The sequence below is a fragment of the Pinus tabuliformis genome, chromosome J (assembly GCF_031772625.1).
Source record: "Pinus tabuliformis cultivar Carrire ecotype Pingquan chromosome J, CPIR1, whole genome shotgun sequence".
Lineage (NCBI taxonomy): Eukaryota > Viridiplantae > Streptophyta > Pinopsida > Pinales > Pinaceae > Pinus > Pinus tabuliformis.
Genome location: NC_142295.1, coordinates 1,614,916,358 through 1,614,938,826, shown reverse-complemented (window position 1 = coordinate 1,614,938,826; position 22,469 = coordinate 1,614,916,358). Strand labels below are relative to the sequence as shown.

The 22,469-nt window shown below is 38.6% G+C and overlaps 1 protein-coding gene across 1 annotated transcript in view; it reads right to left on the bottom strand.

Moving 5' to 3' along the window:
• Positions 1-22,469, bottom strand: part of LOC149233668 (uncharacterized) — a 241,748-nt gene that overhangs the window by 92,873 nt on the left and 126,406 nt on the right. The window lies entirely within an intron of this gene.

Genomic DNA, 22,469 nt, shown 5'->3' with positions numbered 1-22,469 from the left:
TTCCTTGGAGATATTTGAAAATCCTTTTGACTGCCTGAAGGTGTGATTCCTTTGGATTTGCTTGGAATCTTCCAAATATTCCCACTACATGCATGATGTCTGGTCGGGTACCTATTAGATAAAGCAGACTGCCAATCATGGATCTATAGGTTGGCTGATATACTGCTATTGATTCATCATTTGAGCTAAGACTGCATGTTGTTACCATAGGGGTACATACTAGTATAGAATCTTCCATGCCGTATTTTTTCAAGATTTGCTTGAGATACTTGGTTTGTGACAGAAAAATACCATCTTTATTTTGTTGAATTTGTAGACTAAGAAAATATGTGAGCTCACCATGTAGGGACATTTCAAATTCTTGCTGCATTACCAAAGCAAAGTTTTGACTCATGGCTTCTTCATTGCTACCAAAAATGATATCATAAACATACACAACAAGTATTAGCAATTTATTATTGTCAATCTTTGTATATAGATTGCTATCAGCTGATCCTTTTGAAAAACCTTCTTGATGGAGGTATTTGTCAAGACGGTAATACCAAGCCCTTGGAGCTTGTTTTAGACCATAGAGAGCCTTTCTGACTCTGCATACAAGTTTTGCATCATTTCCAAGGATGAATCTGTCTGGTTGCTCAATATATACTTCTTCTTCTAAGTCTCCATTAAGAAAGACAAATTTTACATCCATTTGGTATACTTTGAATTTCTGAAAACTAGAAAGAGCAAGGAACATTCTTATGGCTTCCAGTCTAGCAACAGGTGCAAAAGTTTCTTCAAAATCTATACCTTCTTGTTGAGCATATCCTTTACAAACAAGTATGGCCTTGTTTCTAATGACTTCACCATTTTCATTCAGCTTGTTTTTGAATATCCATTTGGTTCCTATGATATTCTTATCATGAGGTCTAGGAACTAATTCCCAAGTATTATTCTTTTCAATTTGCTCAAGATCTTCATTCATGGCCTTGACCCAACATTCATCTTTGGATGCTTCATTTACATTTTGAAGTTCGATGGAGGAAAGCAATGCTAGATAGCTTGAAGCTTCTGTAATAGTTCTTCTTGTCTGCACACCTGCCTCTTTCTGTCCCAAAATTTGAGTCTCTGGATGATTTTTCTGAACATACCTGGATGGAGTCTTTTCTTCTTCCATTATCTGTTCTTCTAGTGCTTCATTGGTTTCTTCTTCAGAATTAGTCTGATTTGATGTGGGAGGATAATCCTCATCTTCTCCACAATCTTCGGTTTTTACCTGCTTTGGATTTTTGCATGCTTCATCAACCACAACATCAATACTTTCAATAGTTTTCCCGAGTCTTTTATTATAACACTTATATCCTTTACTTCGGGAAGAGTAACCAAGGAGAATGCCTTCATCTGCTCTGGGTTCAAACTTGCCAAGTTTTTCATCAGTCCTTTTGATGTAACATTTGCTTCCAAAAACTTTGAAATATTTTACAATAGGAGTCTTACCATACCAAAGTTCATGTGGAGTTTGAGTGTTGTTTACCCAAACATTTGCTTTGTTGAGAATAGTGACGGCAGCAAATGCAGCTTCACCCCAAAAGGTTGCAGGAGTTCCAGACTCATCCAGCATAGCCGGAGCCATTTGTTGAACAGTTTTGTTCATCCTTTCTACCACTCCATTTTGCTAAGGAGTCCTTGCAGTGGAGAATTGTCTTTTTATTCCATGTTCTTCACAAAAATCAAAAAATTCATCCGAGGTAAATTCCCCTCCTCGATCAAATCTGAGGCATTTGATTTTGCAATCTGATTCATTCTCAACCAATGCTTTGAAGGCTTTGAATTTTTCAAATGCTTCATCTTTATGCTTTAGAAGTCCTATCCAACACATTCTAGAAAAATCATCAATGAACAATATAAAGTATTCTTCTCCACGAGGTGACTTTTTCCTTGATGGACCACATAAATCAGTATGAACAAGTTCAAGAGGCTTACTAGCTGATCCTTCCTTTTCAGGAATTGCGACCTGGTTTGCTTACCAAATTGACATGATTTGCATATTGTATTTTCTGGAATGCTGATATCAGGAAGATCACGAACGGCCTGGAATTTGCTTGCTTTCTTATTTGGGAGAAGCTTAGATGCCCCAGTCTTTTGTGCCATAGCCAATGTTCAGCATTTTTGCATAGATAGCATTGTTGTTGTCCTCCTTTGAGTATGTATAAGTTGTTTGGTGTTCTTATACCTTTGATCACGGTTTCTCCTGTATCAAACTCACGACAACACATCCATTTGATCGAAATACTACTTCATTTCCTTGATCACACATTTGACTGACACTCAATAGGTTATGCTTTAGACCATCAACATACATAACATTCCCAGCTTTAACTTTTTCTTTTAAAAGAACAGAACCTTTACCTTTTATGACAGCAAGAGTGTCATTTCCAAATGAGACCTTCTTTTCTTTTTCTAAGGTATTATATGACTGAAGTTTTTCTTTATCACCTATCATGTGTTTTGAGTATCCACTGTCGATGTACCACTGATTTTCTTGTCCTTCTGCATACAGGGCTATACCACATCTTTCTGTTTGTGGTTCTTTCTTTCTCCATATTTTGGGATTTAATGAAGTTTGCTCCTTCTGAGATGTTTGCCGAAATTTACTCCTACATTCAGATTCTTCGTGACCAAAGTTGTTGCAGATAGAGCATTCTATTTCATTTTCAAGAAGAGAAAAGTTATTGTAGGTTTGTTTCATGATCCCCGTCACATTCCTTTGATTTCGTGCTTCTCTAGTCATGATGGTCTTGTAAGCAACACATTGAGCAGCTTTGTGTCCAAAGTTATGACATGAAAAACATTGGCCATTAAAGAGGTTCTTACGATTATCCAATCTACTGACCTGGTGATTGTAGTTGCTGTTGATATTCATTCTTGAAGCAGATTGAGTATGATTTACCTAAGGTTGGTTGTAGCTTCTGTTCATCCTTGAAGTAAATTGAGCCTGATTTACCTGGTGATTTGCTTTATGCCTTTACTGTCGATTGTCCAACTGTTCACTGCTCTTTGCTGCATCAAAATAGCTTTTAATGGAGGTTGACAGCTTCTGTGCTTGGGATGCTTCTTCAGTTTATCCAAGACCTGTCTTTATCAGAGGAGAACGCTGCGCTTTGATAATTTCATTTAAGGTTTCTGATCCTTTAGTAAATCTAAGATTGAAAGCTTTTGTTTTCTCAACATCCTTTCTTAGACCCACAATTTCACATTCTAGTTTTTCATTGTGTTTTCCTCTTTCAGCAAGTTGGAATGTCAAAGTATCTATAATTATATTCTTTTCTTCTAAACAGATTTTGAGTTTAGAGATTTCTTCGTAAAGGTCATCTTCATCTAAAGCACCCAAGAAATCATCATCTTCAAAAGCCATTAGAAGTCTATAGTCATTACTATTTTCATCTTCATCACTATTTGATAAACCGTTGCTATCTTCATGTGTATAGTAGCTATTCTTACTTGCACTTTGTTTTCTATTCCATTTTGCTGATTCCTTACCTTTATCAAGCTTATCTTTATGAGGACATTTGGCAGCATAATGACTAACTCTTCCACAAGCAAAACATTTGAAAGGTAGTTTACCTCTAAATCTTCCGGAACCCTGTTGAAGGTTCTTGACAAAGTTTGCTTCTTCCTCTCCTTCTGAAATATGTCTTGATTCATTGAGTTCTTCTCTTCCTGAAGCTTTGAATGCGGCTTCTCTCATATCTGATGGACCTCCTTTTCTCATTTCGAAAGCAGTTAAGATTCCGTGTAGTTGTGCCATAGTAATAGTCTAAAGATCCTGCTTTTCTTCTATGGCAGATACTTTCGATTCAAACTTAGTAGACAAGGATCTTAAAACCTTTTCAACTAAAGTAATTTCTTTTATCTCTTCACCCAAGTTGTTCATGCAATTAAAAATCTCATCTATACGTAAAAAGTAACTAGTGATACTTTCATCATTGTGCATTTTGAGAGTTTCATATTGAATTCTGAGAGTTTGCAATTTTGCACGTTTTACCTAATTGTCTCCTTCATAGCTTAAAACGATCTTGTCCCATATTTCTTTGGCGGTTTTGAACTGCATAACTTTGACAAATTCTGACTATGACAGACTCCCCAATAATGTATTGATAGCCTTGGCATTGGTTTCATATTGTTTTTTACCTGTCGTATCTGTAGGAATTGCTGATGGAAATGTATATCCTCCTTCCACGATTTCCCAGACATCTATTCCAAGAGATTGAAGATAGGCTATGGTTCTTACCTTCCAATAAACAAAGTTGCTCCCATCAAAGATTGGTGGTCTAATGGATCCCCCTCTTTCGTAGTTACTCATGATGATAGATCTTCCTTCAAGCGATCAAGCTTCTTCTGAAGGACCTGCTCTGATACCAATTGTTGGAAATAATACTGAGAGGGGGGGCGAGGGGTGAATCAGTGTTAGCAAGTCAATAATATTCAATTTCCATAAGCAGATTCATATACGCTACTTCAGTTAATGGAACTTGCGTGTATGCGCAACTGTATTTAAGGCAACTAGCGTATATTCTGCAAACTTATGATTCAGTTAATTCATTATATGTTGATATTTAATCAATGCATCAGAACCATATAAACAGAAATCAGGTGTAGTAAAAACAAAACAGACAATCACACACATGAACACAAAATATAAGGTGGAAACCCAGTGTGGGTGAAAACCACCGGCTACAATCGTTTCTATCTTATTTTTAATTAGAAACTTCTTTTTACAATTTTTGTATTGGTGCAGTCTTATACCAATACGCAGGCTTCTACCTGCTGAACGCTACAACCTTCTCTCGTTCTCCAACTTCTCCTGGAAGGGAGCTACAACCCCCTAGCTCTTGTATTAGCTTATATGTTTACTAGTATGTAGGTGTCGGCCTACAGAAGGCTACAACCTTCTCTTTTCTTCCAGGGACCACGTTTCATAAATTTTTAGACTGGATCCATCAATAACATCATTCAATCAACCAATCTCCTTTGCACCAACCACAACTGAATCAATCAATCACTTTTCAGAATGTTGTAACCAAAATACAATAACCAGAACTCAGAACACTACAACAGCAACCAGAAATAGCTAAAGCATATTTTATGAGGTATACGCTACTTCAATGTGTCGAACCTGCGTGCATACGCACTTTTCTCAAGACGAACCTGCGTACAAATCTGCAAATCAAATTTAAGATGTATACGCTGTTTTGATATGCAGAACCAGCATGTATACGCGCCTTTTCTAAAGTGAACCTACATACAGATCTATAAATGATGATTTAATCTTTACAACAATTCCAGACTTCAGTTATACCCAAATCATCATATTTACAGTCTACAACATACGCCAGTTATTCAGATAAAAGATCAAAATCACACAAAGATACTTCACTTCAAGCCTTAAGATCTTGACCCATCATTAGATCTTATCCTTCATCAAGCGCTAAGGTTCATCCTTGATTTAGATCCAGCTATGCACCATCACCCAATAACCTGTATTCTAGATCTTGCTCTTCATTAAATATTCAATACTTAAGTGCCTTTGCCTAATGATCTTCTCCTCCTTTTATAGTATTAGGCCTTATTCAATACCATGGACCAAAACCACTTAGAACCAATACCAAAGACCAAATACCTGGGGTCAACACTTCGAACAAGATACCTTGGACCAATACCATGGACCAAATACCACAAACCAAAACTAAGTTTTCCAACATATACGCGCCTTTTCTTCCGTGAAAGTGCATGTGTACGCTATACGCGCCTTTTGGTCTGCGAGCCCGCATGTACACGTGGCTTGGTCAATGAGGAACCTGCGTATACCTTTTTTTCTTCATTCTGTGAGTCTGAACTATGATCTGTCATCTGAGTGAGTTGCCATCAAGGACAACACCTGTGTCATAGTGCCAAATCTGTGTCATAATGCCAACATTCCAACAGTTCCGGCTTCTGCCCTCTACGTCAGCTTTCCGGGTTATTCCGGCAGTTCTGGTTGTTCCCAGCAGTTCTGGATTCTGCCCTCTGCATTAGCTTTCCCGGCAGTTCCAGGTTCTGCCCTCTGCGTCAGTGTTCCCAGTTGTTCCGGCAATTCCGACTATTCCCGGCAATGTCGGCTTCTGCCCTCTGCGTTGGCTTTCCCAGTTGTTGCGCTGATCTTCCCGGCACTATCTTTGCCTCTCTGCTTTTGTATTCACTGCCCCACAGCTGCAACTCTGATCACTCTCTCGACTTCCTCAGCAAACCCTGCCCCAGAAATTCGAAATCTTGATCAACTCTGTGTGTTTCCCAAGTGACCCTCAAGCCTCCTCTTATAGGTTTCTCGTTGACAAATCAACGGCCGAGATTAATTCCCTAATCAATGGCTAAAATTAGATCTGGTTTGATCCATGACTTTTGGACCATTCTAACACAGTTTTATGTTAATTCACATTAATATTTTATTTTCCCTAAGTTTAGACTTAGGGACTTCATTAAAATGGCTCGGCCTCCCCCTTTTTTCATTCCGAAAGAGGACTGCGACAAGGCTGCCCCCTATCGCCCCTGCTCTTCCTTTTGGTCATGGAAGGACTTAGTCGCCTCATGGACTCTGCAAAAAGGGCTGGAGATGTAGGGGGCCTCCGCATATCCGACCTATGCGCTCTCACTCATCTGCTCTTCGTGGACGATGTTCTCATCCTTCTTGATGGCAGTGTTCGAGACTCTCGGACTTTCTCAAAGATCCTACAACTATTCTCTGCTGCTACAGGTATGCTACCAAATCAGTTGAAATCAACCATCACTTGCACTCGCACTTCGGTACAGGAATCCCGGCTAGCCCTTCAGGTATTCCCCTACAATGTTCTCCCTCTGGATAGAGGTCTCAAATACCTGGGTTTCAATCTGAAGCCTACTTGTCAAAGGATAGCAGATTGGGTCTGGTTGGTTGCCAAATTGGAAAAAAGACTCACAGGCTGGAGCTTCAGATTCCTCTCTAGGGCTGGCAGATTGGTGCTCATTAAATCTGTTTTAGAGGCTACCCCGGTATTCTGGATGGCACTTGCGTGGATACCGAGGAATATCCTAGGACGACTTCAGCAGCTGTGCAACCGATACCTCTGGAATGGGAATCAGGATAAAAGAATATTTGCTTGGATTAGCTGGAAGAAAATATCTTTGCCCAAAAAATGGGGTGGATGGGGCCTCAAAGACCTTCCTGATTTCGCTATGGCACTTGCTGCTAAGATGGGATGGACCTTATTAACCAGTCAAAACCTATGGGCACATGTATCCTATCATAAATACATCTGGCCCCAGAATATTATGGATTGGGCTAGATTACCAACTTGGTCATCGAAGGGATGCTCATCAATCTGGAAGGCCTTGATTCATTCCCTTCCCCTCATTCGAGATAATCTAGTATGGAGAATTAATGATGGCTCGTCGGGCAGGATTGGCCTGGATCCGTGGATCAACAGTGGGGGCAGACACATCCTCAACCGTGACCTCATTACACACCTACATAATCGAGACATTCGGAATTTTGCTCATATCGCCGATCATCTGCGCACAGACATATTTTCCCAAGCTTGGAAATCGGCCCAGCAACTCGATCTCCCCCCGCAATGGCATCAGGAATGGAATGACTATATTACTGCATTAACTGAATCCCATATTCGCATCAAACAAGGTCCTGATGAACTCATTTGGTGTAAGGCGGATCATGGTATATACGCACCAAAGTTTGGATACAGAGCACTCATCTCTCACAGAATACCTGATCCAATACCTTCGTGGTGGCATGTCATTTGGAAGTTAAAGGCTCCACCTCGCTCCAGATTATTTTTCTGGTGTGCCCTCAAAGGTATCGTCCCCACGGGCGAACATCTTACTCGCAGATCCATCTATGGTCCTTCCTGGTGTTCATTTTGCAAGGCGGCATCTGAGACCTCGGATCACATTTTTCTACACTGTCCGGCTGTACACAATCTATGGAACAACATATGCACTCAATTGGGCATAGCAGGGAATTGGAATGGGGATGAACTATCGGGTGCTTGGAATGCATGGACTCACAGTCACCCGGGCTCCAACTTTTAAATCTTCCCCTCGTGGCAACATGGTATACTTGGCTTGCGCGGAATCATGTTATTTTCGAGGATCAAGCTGTATCTTGGCCTCGGACAGAAGCTACCATCATCGCCGCGTATCAAGAATTACCCGACCCTCCCCCCCCCCCCCCCCGAACCAGGTCGATACAGGCCCTGCCCACTATTGACAAATCGACCTCGTGGGCCTTCTTCGACGGGGCAGCAAACCAAACGGGATGTGGAGGTGGATTCGTACTGCATATAAACGAACACCACAGATACCTTATAAAAATGGGATTCGGCAGAGGATCTAATAATTTTGCTGAGCTTTCTGCAATACGAAATCTATTGCATTTTGCTTTAACACATCAGCATACAAATCTCAACATTTTTGGGGATTCAATGATGGTCGTTAACTGGATCAATAATGTCACTACATGTCATACACACACACTCAGCAATATATTATATGATGCTCTCACACTCAAAGCAGCATTTAATCATTTCTCTTGTTTACACATTTACAGAGAACATAACAGCGAGGCTGACAAATTATCCAAAGAGGCCTCGATACTTCCCAGAGGCGAATGGCTAATTGTGGAGCAGAAAGGAACTGAAGAACGCAGGTTCTACCACAGGCCATACATAGACCAGAGAGAACAGAGGGACAACAGTCCCGATAGCTGACAGTAATGGATAGTATTTTTTGTCATGATGGAACTGTACATAACTATGGTCATTATTTTGTATGCAAATGGATCCTATGCGAACTCGAATAGGCTAAAACAGCCAGACATATGCATGTACCTAGCTCATTTTTGTAATATGCTCTGATACAATCACCCTGTGAGGTGAATTTTGTATGAACATCACAGCAATGCCAACGGCATCTACTAAATGTAATTTTCTAATCTTAATGAAAATTACTGATTTTTCCAGTGGAAAAAAAAAGGGACTTCATTAAAAATATTAATTATTTTAATATCTCCCAAACTGTTTAGAATCTGCCCAAACCCTTTCTGGGTATTGGAGATCTCATGTGCCTTAGCTTCTCTACCAAATTTCGTGGCTAGAGCACATACGATGCTAACCCAAATCAACAATAAAGAACAACAAGAAGATAACTAAAGTTCACAAGCAATTACTAAGGATAAGGAGAATTGTTTAAATAGCTGCCCTACTAGATTCTCTAACACCCAAGAGGTGTTATGGGCCCACATAGGTTATGGACCCACATATCAGTTGACTAGATTGGCCTTAACCATAACCTAGTATTGTAGTAATTGAACATAATTTGGCCTTAGCCACATACGTTAATGATATAATACAGGTCTATCATAGCCATATGTGAAGATTATACACCATTCTTCTAAGTTGCAGGAAACGCAGGGTAGGAGGTCATTTCCGTACGGAAACGGAAACAAAACCCTGAAACGCATGTGGTATAGCCGTGAAACGCGTTTCAGGCCGTAATGGCACGTTTCTCGATGCGGAAACGTGGCCAATACGGCCGGAAACGCGTTTCACAGCCGTACGACGCCGTTTCCACTTGTAACTTGTGTTTTTTTTAATTTTTTTTTTGTTTTCTAATTTATTATTAGGTTTTCCTAATGACTTCTAGTTGCTTCTAGATGCCTGTCTAAAGTTATAAAAGTGAACTTTGTCTCATTCTCTCATCACACTATTCAGCAAGTCGTTTCTCTTGGAGACTGGCGATTTTAGCAAAGGAGAAGAGAGGAAGAGAGCAGTTGTTTCAGCTAGGGTGTTTTGAGCAGTGAGAAAAGTAGATTTTAGTAGTAAGAGCAAGAGATTTCAGCAGCAGATTTGGAGTGCAGAGTTTCCGACTACAACATTCTTGGCTTTTTGGCTCAGCTACAGCCATATTTCTCTTCTCTTTTCTGGCATTTTGGAGTAGCTTCAGCTACAGAAAATTAATTTGGGTAAGCAACATTCATTTTGTTAGTTTTTTCCTACTATTTCTTCAATTTTTCTAGGGTTTATGCTGCCAAAAATATGAAAAACGTTTTTTATTTACAGATTTGTTTTTTTAATTTATTTTTGCAGCAATGGCTTCCAACCAAAGTGCAGCTGCAAGTTCAAGCCCTAGGGACAACCCAAGGGCTGAATATTATCCTCTTTGGAGGCATGTGACGAAGCTTTAAAGATGTGCAGGTGGTGGCTCATGGGAATGGCGATGCAATCTTTGCAATAATTCATACAAGTGCTCCTACCCAAGAGCGAAGGCACATCTTTTGCATGGAGGAGGACAGGGGATTGCAGGTTGCACAAAAACAACAAATCCATTGGCAAGGAGGGCATATCAAAGAGAGCAAGATGAGGCAGATGGTACTAAGAGAAGGCATGATGACTTTACTCAAGCTACTCAAGCTCCATCTAACATTGAACCAAGGATTGTAGTTGAAGCAAGAAAGAAGAGAGTCGGTCCCATTCAACAACATGAACAACCACCACCCAAAAATACCAAAGGGGCATCCCCTTCAATTCAGGATTACAGAATTGCTAAATTGGTGAATGCGCAAGCAAGAGAAGAAACTGATTCCAGAGTGGCTAGGTGCATTTATGCATGTGGTATTCCATTCAATGTTGTTCGCTCTCCTTATTGGCAAGATATGATAAAGGCGATTAACAAAGCTCCTGTTGACACCTAATCCGAAACAGATGGGTGAACTGGACAGTCATCTGGATGATGAACTGATCCATCATATGTATGTATATAAATAATATGTTAGCTAATGAATAAAATCATCAGTTCTTTCCTCCGCTCATTCTGGAGTTACCCTGGCCTGACATGGTATCAGAGCACAGGTCCCAGAAATAGCTGTAACTCCTGCTGTCCTGAGAGCTGCTCATACCTGAGCGCTGCCTCTGTCATGCGTTTCATTCTCTGCCCTGAGCACTGCCAACGCATCTGCCCATAATGTTCTCTGGCGCACCAGCTGCCTCTATCCTGACACTGCGCCCTCTGCCCTGCTGAATGTGCAATACACCTGAGCGTTGATGCGTTTTTTATTGAATGCATAGAAGCGTTGTTATACTTTTTGCTGCCTCTCTGCGCATGAATACACCTCTCTGCACATGAATACCCATGCCTCATTCTGTCGCCCTTTCATCTCTTGCACTGGACTTATGCCGCTGAAAATCGTTTTAATATCCCCATTATCGAATTTGCAGAAAACATAATCTCCAAGCTTTTGCTCTCGCACTTGGAAGACCTGGAGGCGTTTTATCTCACAAACGAGGTGTCTGGCCTTTTTTTTTAAGACAAATCGTTTTGCAAGTCCGCACCGAGTCCGTGAGCGTTAGGGTCTCGGCAGATATTATATCCGTCGGGTCTGGGAACTACCAACAAGCATCCGTAGACCCATCCCATCGAAGCTCTCCGACCCGGTTTAATAATCCAGAAGGCCCTGTCCGGTCCGGTTTTCACCCATGTCTGCGTGCGTTTGAGATTTTGCGTTTCACCCATGTCTGCGTGAGGTCCGACAGCGCACTCCCGGACCTGGGCAACGTATTCTTCTCTTAGTTTTCTCAAGAAGCTATGTTGACCATGTTGAGTGAGAGCGTGGACTGACAATGGTATCAGAGGTGTTTGCGTTTCCAGTTTTGCATGCCGCAGAGAAGAAAGTGAAGCGTGGTGCGTTTGAAATTTGCGTTTCCAGTTCTCCTTCTGCACGGGTCGTAGCTCCAAATATAACCGACAGCGCCCAGCGTTTTGTGATTCGCAGACCCTCTCGTGGTATTCGCTTTCTCTTTTGTGTTCCATGGTTTTGAAAACGACTGGTCTTACGTTGTTTTTATGAAGCTATTGGTGATTCAGAGACCTGTAAATTGCTTTGCGACCTGCCGAAGCCATCGGGATCACAATAGTCTCTGGTTTGGTCTCCAGTTCGAACCTGGACAGCACCATAAAGCTTTTGAGATCTAACTAAGTTCTATTCAATAGTCTCTGTTCTGTTTATTGTCAAACTCAGCAAATTGATATCAAAATGGACTGTCGACGCTGACAAATTTTTTCAGATCTAGCAAAGTTCTATTCAATAGTCTCTGGTTTGTTTATTGTCAAACTCAGCAAATTGATATCGAGATGGACTGTCGAGGCTGACAAAGTTTTATTGATATAGTCTTCGGTTTGTTTATTCTCAAACTCGGCAAATTGGTATCAAGATGAACTTTTAAGAGCAAGGTGCTGACAAAGTTATATTGATATAATCTTAAACCTCCGTATGCAGTTTATATGATTACGCAGTTTATGTGATGATATGATAGCAGTTTTGGTATAGTGTTGAGATTGAATAATGTTGTGCTTTCAATACATATTTATGATGGCAGTTTTGAGTATTGTATTGTAAGCAGTTTTCAAAGGGCTTATGTAAGCAGTTTTCAAAAGGGTGTATTTATCATTCTGAATATTGCGTTGTTCTTCAAAGAATTTATATATATCAATCAAAGTGTTTGATATTACGCAATTTATTACACAGTTTTCTTTTTTGAATGATAATGCTGCATTGAAAAGTTATCATTTCAATGCTGATGCTTCTAGCAAACATTAGAGGGATTTGAAGGCTGTAACGTAAGGAAAGTTTTTTATCAGCAGAGATATTTTGTTACAGTATGCATTCAAGAGAAAGAAGAAGATATTTCAGAGGCAGGGGGGGCAGACACCCTCAAGAAGAAAAGGCAGACTTACATTGCATTCGCTGCAAACGAAATGGATCTCATGATGCTTCTACATGCAAGCTACCATGGGAAAAGATTGAGCAGAGAAGAAATCAGCAGAAAGGTAAAACTGATGACACAGACAAAGGTAAAGCACCTGAATCCGCTCACTATATTGAGGCACAATGTAACATTGGAGTAAATGAAGATTTGTTTAATGCTTCACTTACTTCTTCGAAAAATGATTGGTTGCTTGATTCAGGAGCAACCTGTCATATGACTCATAGGAGAGATTTTTTTGAAGATTTCACTGATAATGTTGATGGAGCAGTATACTTTGCAGATCAGTCAAAAATCAAGCCATCAGGGCTTGGCACAATCAGGCTTAAACTGCCTGGTCTTCCAGACTTTCTTCTGGATCATGTTCTATATCTCCCACAGCTCAAGAGAAACTTGCTGTCCCTGGTCCACATCCGCCAGCAAGGTCACTCCATTCATATGTTTGATGGAAAGCTTGAGGTAAGAAAGGCATCTGACCATTCACTTGTCATGAGGGGTATAGAAGAAGAAAGACTTCTTAAACTGCAAGGAACCTCTGCTCATGCACAACATTTTTCATATATTTCTCATCATGAAGAAGGTACACTTCCATCAAGTTTATTATGGCATGCTAGATTTGGACATTTAAACTATGACAGTCTTCGCTTATTAAAGAAAAATGGTGTTGTTGGTTTGCCTACAATTCCTAGAAAACATAAGCAATGTGATGCTTGCATTCTAGGAAAGCATAGCAAACAGTCTTTTCATGATTCACATTCAAGAGCACATAGGAAACTTGAACTCATTCATTCAGATTTATGTGGTCCAATGCCTGTTTCTTCTGCAAATGGAAATAAGTATATCATGACATTTATTGATGATTACACCAGAATGTGTTGGGTTTATTTATTGAAGAACAAATCTGATGCTTTTCAAACATTCAAGAATTTTCATAAGTGGATTGAAAATGATGCACAATCTCATATTGGGTCTATTCGCACTGATAATGGAAAAGAATATACATCAAATGAATTTGAACACTATCTTCGCCAACATGGGATTAAACATCAAACAATTGTGCCTTATAATCCTCAACAGAATGGTGTAGCTGAAAGAATGAACAGAACAATTTTGAATATGGTACGATCCATGCTTTTCTTCAAAAATGTAAAGACAATGTTTTGGGCTGATGCTGTTCTATGTGCTGCATATATAAAGAATAGATGTCCATCTAGTGCTATAAGAAACAAGACTCCTTATGAATTGTGGTATGGACATGTTCCTTCGGTAAAACATCTCAGGATATTTGGTTCCACCTGTTATGCTTTAATACCAAAGGTACATAGAAACAAACTTGGTGCTAGAAGTCGTAAGTGTATCTTCCTGGGGTATTCAAACACATCTAAAGCATACCGCCTCCATGATGAAGTAAATAAAAAGTTTGTTTTATCTAGAGATGTCATTTTTCTTGAATCATCCAAATCTGACAGTGTTGTTGAGCGGCAACTTGATCGCTTGGATAGATTCACAAAACCGAAATCATTCCAAGAGTTTGATAATCAGATTCCACATCTTGAAGGGGGGATTCCTATACTAGATCAACATGTGGAATCTTCTTCTGAAGAACAATCTCCCCTGCATGACACTCCAACAACGGATGATGCTTTAAGTGATGTAATTGATAGAATTGGGAGACTCAATCTTGATTCAGACCCAACTCAATCAAGAGAACAGCCTGGACGATCTCAGAAAGGTCCCCCAAAGTGGCTGACAAAGACACTTGAAAGTGTTCATCCTGATGAAATTGGAAAAAAAGGAACCAGAAATACAAACCGACAAGATGGAGGTGATGTAGATAACTCTAATTCACCTGTTGATATGGATGTTACTTATGATTGTGAATTGAACTTGTCTACAGATTTTGAACCAACTTCCTTCAAAGAAGCTGCTTCTCATGATGAATGGAAAGAAGCGATGCAGAAGGAGTATGATTCCCTCATAAAGAATGGCACTTGGAAGCTGGTTGATCCTCCATTTGGAACCAAACCAATTGGCTGCAAGTGGGTCTACAAGAACAAGTACAAAGCTGATGGCTCACTTGACAAGCACAAAGCTAGGCTTGTGGCAAAAGGTTTTGCACAGAAGGAAGGGGTCGATTATGAGGAAACTTTTGCCCCCACAGCAAAATGGGCCACCATCCGGACACTCTTTGCACTAGCTGCTCAGAACGGTTGGAAAGTCCATCAAATGGATGTAAAAACTGCATTCTTGAATGGAGATCTAAAAGAGAATGTTTTTATGTCCCAGCCTGAAGGATTTGCTGTGAAAGGATATGAACATAAAGTATGCAAACTTGTGAAGTCCTTGTATGGCCTCAAACAAGCACCACGAGCCTGGTATGAAAAACTAACTGAGCATCTTCTTAAACTCAACTTCAATCATTTTGATCTTGATGATGCAACTTTATTTGTCAAGAAAGTTGGCAAAACAGTTGTATATCTTGTGGTATATGTAGATGATCTTTTAATAACAGGGAACAATGAAAGCTATATTGCATCCATAAAGAAAGAATTAGGAAAAAATTTTGAAATGACTGATTTGGGCTATGTTCATTACTATCTTGGCATTGAAGTAACCCAACATCCAAAGTCCATATTTCTTTCTCAAAAGAAATACATTGGAGATTTGTTAAACAGATTTGGCATGACAGAGTGCAATCCCCTTTCTACTCCAATGGAACAAAACTTGAAGCTCACATCTATTGAAGGAAAGGAATTTGAGGATGCAACAAAGTATAGACAGCTTGTAGGAAGTCTCATCGACCTCACTACTACCAAACCAGACATTTCATTTGCTGTTTGAATCCTCTCCAGGTTTATGCAAAAGCCTTGTGAGGGACATTGGTCTGCTGCAAAAAGAGTTCTAAGGTACTTGAAGGGAACTCAAGACCTTGGAATCAAGTATACACAGGTGGACGACTTCAACTTGATTGGATACTCTGATTCAGACTTCGATGGAGACAAAGAGACTGGGGTATCTACTTCAGGATATGCTATGAGTCTTGGATCAGGAGTTGTCTCCTGGAGATCACGCAAACAATCAGTACCAGCAGATTCCACAACAGAAGCAGAATATGTGGGAGCAGCTGAAGCAACGAAAGAAATTGTGTGGCTCAGGAAAATTCTTGAAGATTTGCAGGTAAAACAAATACAATCAACTCCACTCATGATTGATAACACATCTGCAATAAAGTTGGCCAAGAACCCAAAGTTCCATGATCGTACTAAGCACATCAATACTAAATATCATCTGATCCGACATCATGTTGAGGCCAAAACAATCCATCTCCGTCATTGTTCCACAAACGAGCAAATTGCAGACATCTTCACCAAAGCGCTTGGAAGAGAAAAGCTTGAAAGATTCAGAATGATGCTTGGACTCAGCAACATCCCTTCAGATTAAGGGGGGGAATGTTGACACCTAATCCGAAACGGATGGGTGAACTGGACAGTCATCTAGAAGATGAACTGATCCATCATATGTATGTATATAAATAATATGTTAGCTAATGAATAAAATCATCAGTTCTTTCCTCCGCTCATTCTGGAGTTACCCTGGCCTGACAGCTCCTCCAGGGTACAAGGGGCCCAACTATGAGAAAATCAGAACCCAACTTCTCAAAAATGAGAAGGAGCTTGTGAAGGATATTTTATCTCCAATTCGTTCTTCCTGGAGTAGCTCTAGGGTTACCATAGTCTTAGATGGATGGACAGATACAAGGCGCAGACCATTGATAAATATCATTGTCACTTACCCCAAAGGAGCAATGTTTATCAAGGCAGAAGACTGCTCAAGAGAGGTGAAAGATGCACAGTTCATTGCTAATGTTATTATAAAAGCTATTGAACAAATAGGGCCTAACAGGGTGGTGCAAGTTATCACGGATAATGCACCAGTTTGCAAAGCTGCAAGTTTAATTATTGAGGGGAGGTATGACCACATCTTTTGGACACCATGCATTGTCCATAATCTGAATCTGACCTTAGAGGAGATCGACAACAAAGCTTCCTGGATAAAGGAACTCACAGGGGAAGCAAGGGAGATTGTCAAATTCATCACCAACCAGCACCAATCTCAGGCCATATTTCGAGAGTACTCCAAATTGGAGTTGTTAAAAGTTGCTAAGACAAGATATGCTTCAAACTTCCTGATGTTGCGCCGCCTTGTTGAGGTTAAGCATGCATTAGTTTCTATCGTGGTGAGTCAACTTTGGATTGAGTGGAGACAAGCAGATTCAGAGCGGGGATCTACGGTGCGTAGATTGTGCCTTGATGAGGATTGGTGGAGCAAGGTAGATTTCTTGCTAAAGTTCACAACCCTTGCATTTGAGCTTCTTCGGAGTGCTGACACTAACTGACATTTCTTAGGAGAGGTATATGATGGCATGGATTCCATGGTTGAGAAAACTATGGAAATCATTTCGCAAGAGTCTCCACAACTTTCGTTTGTTGATGATCAATTTACTGGCTTGGTCAAGAAAATCATTTTTGATAGGTGGAACAATTTCAACACCTCCATTGCACACTTTAGCACACGCTTTGAACCCCAAATTTTATGATGAGGAGCTTATTGCTCAAAGCAATGGGAAGAGGAAGGCACCCCATAAGGATAGAGAGGTGGCTAATGAGGTGAAAAAAGCCCTTATGAGAATGTTTACTTCTCATCTACACAGGGTGGTAAAGGAGGAATTTGCCAATTCTGCTGCAGGAATGGATGATTATGCAGATATATCAGCTTTGGAGGAGAGAAGCACCATGAATCCAGTTAGGTGGTGGATTTGTCATGGAGCAAATGATGTACATTTGTAAAACCTTGCCATTTGTATTCTTTCACAAGTGGCAAGCTCTTCATCAGCAAAAAGGAATTGGAGCACTTATGGTTTTATTCATTCCGTGAAGCACAATAGGTTGGGCTCACAGAAGGCAGAGGATCTTGTTTATGTGCACTCCAACCTTCGCCTTACATCTCGTAGGGTTCTAGAATACAATAGCGGTCCTTCTAAAGAATGGGATGTGGATGCAGAAAATCTTGCTTTGGATCTCTCTCTTGCTACCCTGAATATTGAGGCCAAGTCTGGAAGTGGAATTGGCGCATCATCTTCTTCAGCAACACCATCCACTATTGAGCATTGTACTGCTTCTATTTTTTATGAGAATTGTTATTCTTGCAGCCTTATAGTCTTTATTGTACTTGCAGCCTCATATATTAATATAAATAAACGTTGATTTTTGAGATTTGGATATATAATAAAGGTTGCTTTTGGATATTCTGATATTTTTATTTTCATTATGTGATCATTCATGAGTAAATGTTATGTAAATTTAATCTTAATGTTTAAATGTAATAAATTATAATGTATCTTTTATGCTTTATGATTTCACATATATATATATATATATATATATATATAGATATATAGATATATATTCGTGTTTCCCCGTTTCCAAAATTTGGGGAGGTCGCGTTTCGTACCCATTCCCATTTCGGAAACTCGTACCTGTTTCCGCGTTTCGTGCAACCTTGCCATTCTTACATGCACCTCCCTAAATATGGCCAATCATGCATGTTCATAGATAGCTTATGTATAGCTCTTTGTTAAATACCTAGTTGTCTTTTTACCTCCTCTAGCTTCTTTCGTTCAGCACTGTCTTGCCAGTTGCTTTCACATTCCCACATTGTATTTACACTAGATGCATCTTTTAGTCCTTTAACCTACTTTTGTGGTCACTTGTTTGACATTAGTAAAATTATCTTGTCATATTCCTATCATGTAAAACCATAGTTTTAAAACCAGGTCTGTCTGAATCAGATTTGGCCTAGTTGACCAAGCAATACCCCTGCTCGGGCCAGCTTGGTAGAAAAAACGGTCAAGCGGACAGTTGCTATGAATATAATTCATATAAAAATAATAAATATAAATATAATAATAATTAATTAACTAATGGTTAGTTAGTTAGTAATGAAGAAGCATGTCTTAAAGACATGACCATTCATGAAAGGTCACTTGCCTAAGGTATATAAGCAAGCCCTCATTCTCATTTGTAATATCTCATATCTTGCGACAGATTCAATATACAATAATCAATATTCAGTTACATGTCTTACAATGGACATTTATGTCTTTGAAGTATTTTAAAAAAAATCGTTGCATATATGACTTTTGGTCGTTACATTGGTATCAGAGTTGTTCGATCCTCTGGACGCTCAACCGCTGAAGAGAACCAATCTGATCCGGCCTTTGGCCATTAATCCTTCGTCAACCTTGTTGTCGTCACAATTGATGCATTTTGCTACACAAAGTTGTAGTTTATTTGTTTCGTCAGTTTCGTCATTCAGGGCTTTTTCCATTAAACAAAAACATAAAAAAAAGAAAGAAAAAAGATAATCGAAGAAAAAAAGGTACATATAAAGATTTAAAAAAAAAAAAGAGAGAGAGAAAAATCATATAAAAAAATATACTATTAAAAAAAATAGTCTGATGTAATTTAAAAAATTGATATATATATATATAAAGGTTCTACATTATTGATAAAAAGTGCATGATAAAGTTAAGAGGGAATCTTTCCAAAAATCTTTAAAACTATATGTAAGAGAAGGAAAAGTAGATAAGATTATCTTGATTCTTTATTAATTGGTTTACAAGGTCATGGTTTTAGCAACCCATGGTAATTGCTCATGGTATTTTCAAGGCAAAAGGAATACAAAATCCCTTTATGTGAATGGTAAGTTTTACTTTTTACATTGAGAAAATTAACTGAGTCAAGGGCACCTAAGTGGACATATATTTTATATTATACCCCAAAGAGGTGAATACCCATGTTTCACTAGGGTTGTAACTTTTCAAAAAGAACAAAAGAAAACAATATTATAAATATATATAGAAAAAAAAGGTTTATAAAAATAAATAAAACAAAACAAAGTTAAAAATATATATATATATAAAAAAAAAGACAGTTTAAGGAAAAAAGGAATATTATAATTTTATTTTTGAAAAAATATTATTATAGAAGTTAAAAGACAAATTGAAGTACAAAGTGCAAGGGATTATATTAAAAATCGTGGCTACATAAAAGATTACAAGGTTACATTGGTGGAGTCAATCATTGAAGAGAAAAGAATGAAGTCTAATTCAAAAATGATGGAAGGAAGATTCTCTTGTAAACATGGCATGATCCCATGTTATAGATTATGTACATTAAAAGACATATCATTATCAACAAGAATTATCATGAAAATTACATTAATGTTAATTTAGCAAATCAATTATTAATTTCGGGATCAGATATAATCGAGAATAAAGAAGCCTCTTATTTCGATGTCGAATACAAAATTAAAAACTTGCAAGTAATAATTGATGAATATGAGTATGTATCTCAATTTGGTGTAGCAACTATACTTAGAAAGGAGATTTACATAATTTTTGGATAACTTTGTTTAAAAAAATGGGTACTTTTTTTTAAACATTGAAAATAAAAATTGATGTTCCCTTATAAGAAGAAGATGATCACATTCCAAGACATGACCATAAAGTCAGAATCAACAACACGCTCATCACAAAACCTTGAGGAGATTTTTAAATTGATGTTCCAAGAGATCCACTCAGAAAAACAAAAGGAACTTGAAGAAGTCATCTCTAGTAAAGACAGAAATTTCGCGCCTCAAAGAGCACAATCAAAAACTACTCGAACAAGTCAAGAAAGCTAAAGCCACAAAGAAGGAACTCAATAAGCGCTTATCAGAACAAGAAGAGGAAAATTCATGTTTAAAGAACCTTAATCAAACACTATTAAAACAAATCGAAAGTTTACAAGAGGAGGAGAATACTAAACATAAAGCCAACAATCCAGAAAGCGAAGAGCTTTTACGTCTAAAGAATCATAACCAAGCCCTATTTACACAAATAAAGAAACTTAAAAGTGACAAGAAGTCACTAAATGACAAGTTAGAACGACTTACACAAGAAGAAGTATCGAAGCCTTCAGTCCAAGTTGAAGATAAAGGAACAAATATCGATCGCATCAATATCATAACTCAAAAAGATGAGAAACCAATAGAAGTTAAAACTTATGCAGATGTTGCAATTCAAACAATGGAAATTTCAAGTGATGATTCTGTAGCCAACTCTACAACAACATCGCCTGAAGGAAATCAAGAAAGAACCACTAACATGATAAGGGAAAGTCCAACCAAAAGAACTATTTATTGACATCTGAATCACAAGAACAGACCTTCCAATCAATCTACGTACCAGTATCACTTAGAACATAAACAACAAATCTATGTTCCCAAAAATACTGAAGTTTGCAGAATCCAGTCCTACGATAACTATTCATCACAAATTTCAATAGATCAAAAGATTCCACAAAAGATTAATCTAAGATGGTCCAATCTGTTCTCAATACGACAATTTAGTCTATCACTCAGAGCATCATATCATGTTGTATCAACGAAGATGAAAGTTCAGAGACGAGAAAATATACTCAGTAAAGTTTGAGGACAAAGCTTCTCGAAGAGAGAGGCAATGTTATGAATATAATTTATATAAAAATAATAAATATAAATATAATAATAATAATTAATAATTAAATAACTAATGGTTAGTTAGTTAGTAATGAAGAGGAATGTCTTAAAGACATGACCATTCATGAAAGGGCACCTGCCTAGGGTATATATGCATGTCTTCATTCTCATTTGTAATATCTCATATCTTACAACAATTTCAATATATAGTTACATGTTTTACAATGGACATTTATGTCTTATTTTAAAGATTTCCGTTGCGTATACGACTTATGGTTGTTACACCGGTCCGTTACCGAACCGACCAAGCTTGTCTTAAACCAGACAGCCTAGGCCGCAGGGTAAAAGGGCAGTAAAGTGGACTTCAAAGTGAGTTTTTTTTTTGTGTTTCTTTTCTAAGTGCCTCTACCCCTCCCCCAAGCCAATAAAAGTGACCCAACCCCCTCACATTTCCTCACAGCTATCTCATTGCATTTGTGTGAGCATTTGTGAGGTGTTTGTGAAGAGTTGGAGTTGGTTTTCTCACCACTATTAATGCTACTACTTCTACAATTGCAGTTGGAGATCTTTATGAAGAGGAGGAGCCATGGGTTTCCCCATCTAACTCTGATTCAGAGTATGAGATAGATGTCGTTGGCTTCTCTAGCAGTGGTGACAGGTGATCTTTGCTGTAGAGGCAATTTAGAGCATCCTTGGTTATGTGTTTTTTTTCTGATCTCTACATATTACATGTATTGGACAGTGCACTGGGTGCCATTTTGATATAATAGATATATTCATTAGCATACTTTGATCATATGTTTTCTTCTCTCTATATTCTAATGCTTTGAGTTTGGAAACATGAATGAAAATCTTTAAAAATATGTTTTTTCATAAATAAATAAATATTTAATGTATTTTTTACAAAGACCGAGTCATTGAAATCAACTAGGCCGAGTCGATACCGAGTCGGAGTTGACCCTTAGTAGGTTCCGAATCCGAGTCCGAGTTTTAAAACTATGCGTAAAACAGGATAGCAATCTTTAACTCCATTATAGCTGAATATGTTGCAAAGGAGCTCAAAGAGATATTCATTGTCTTTTG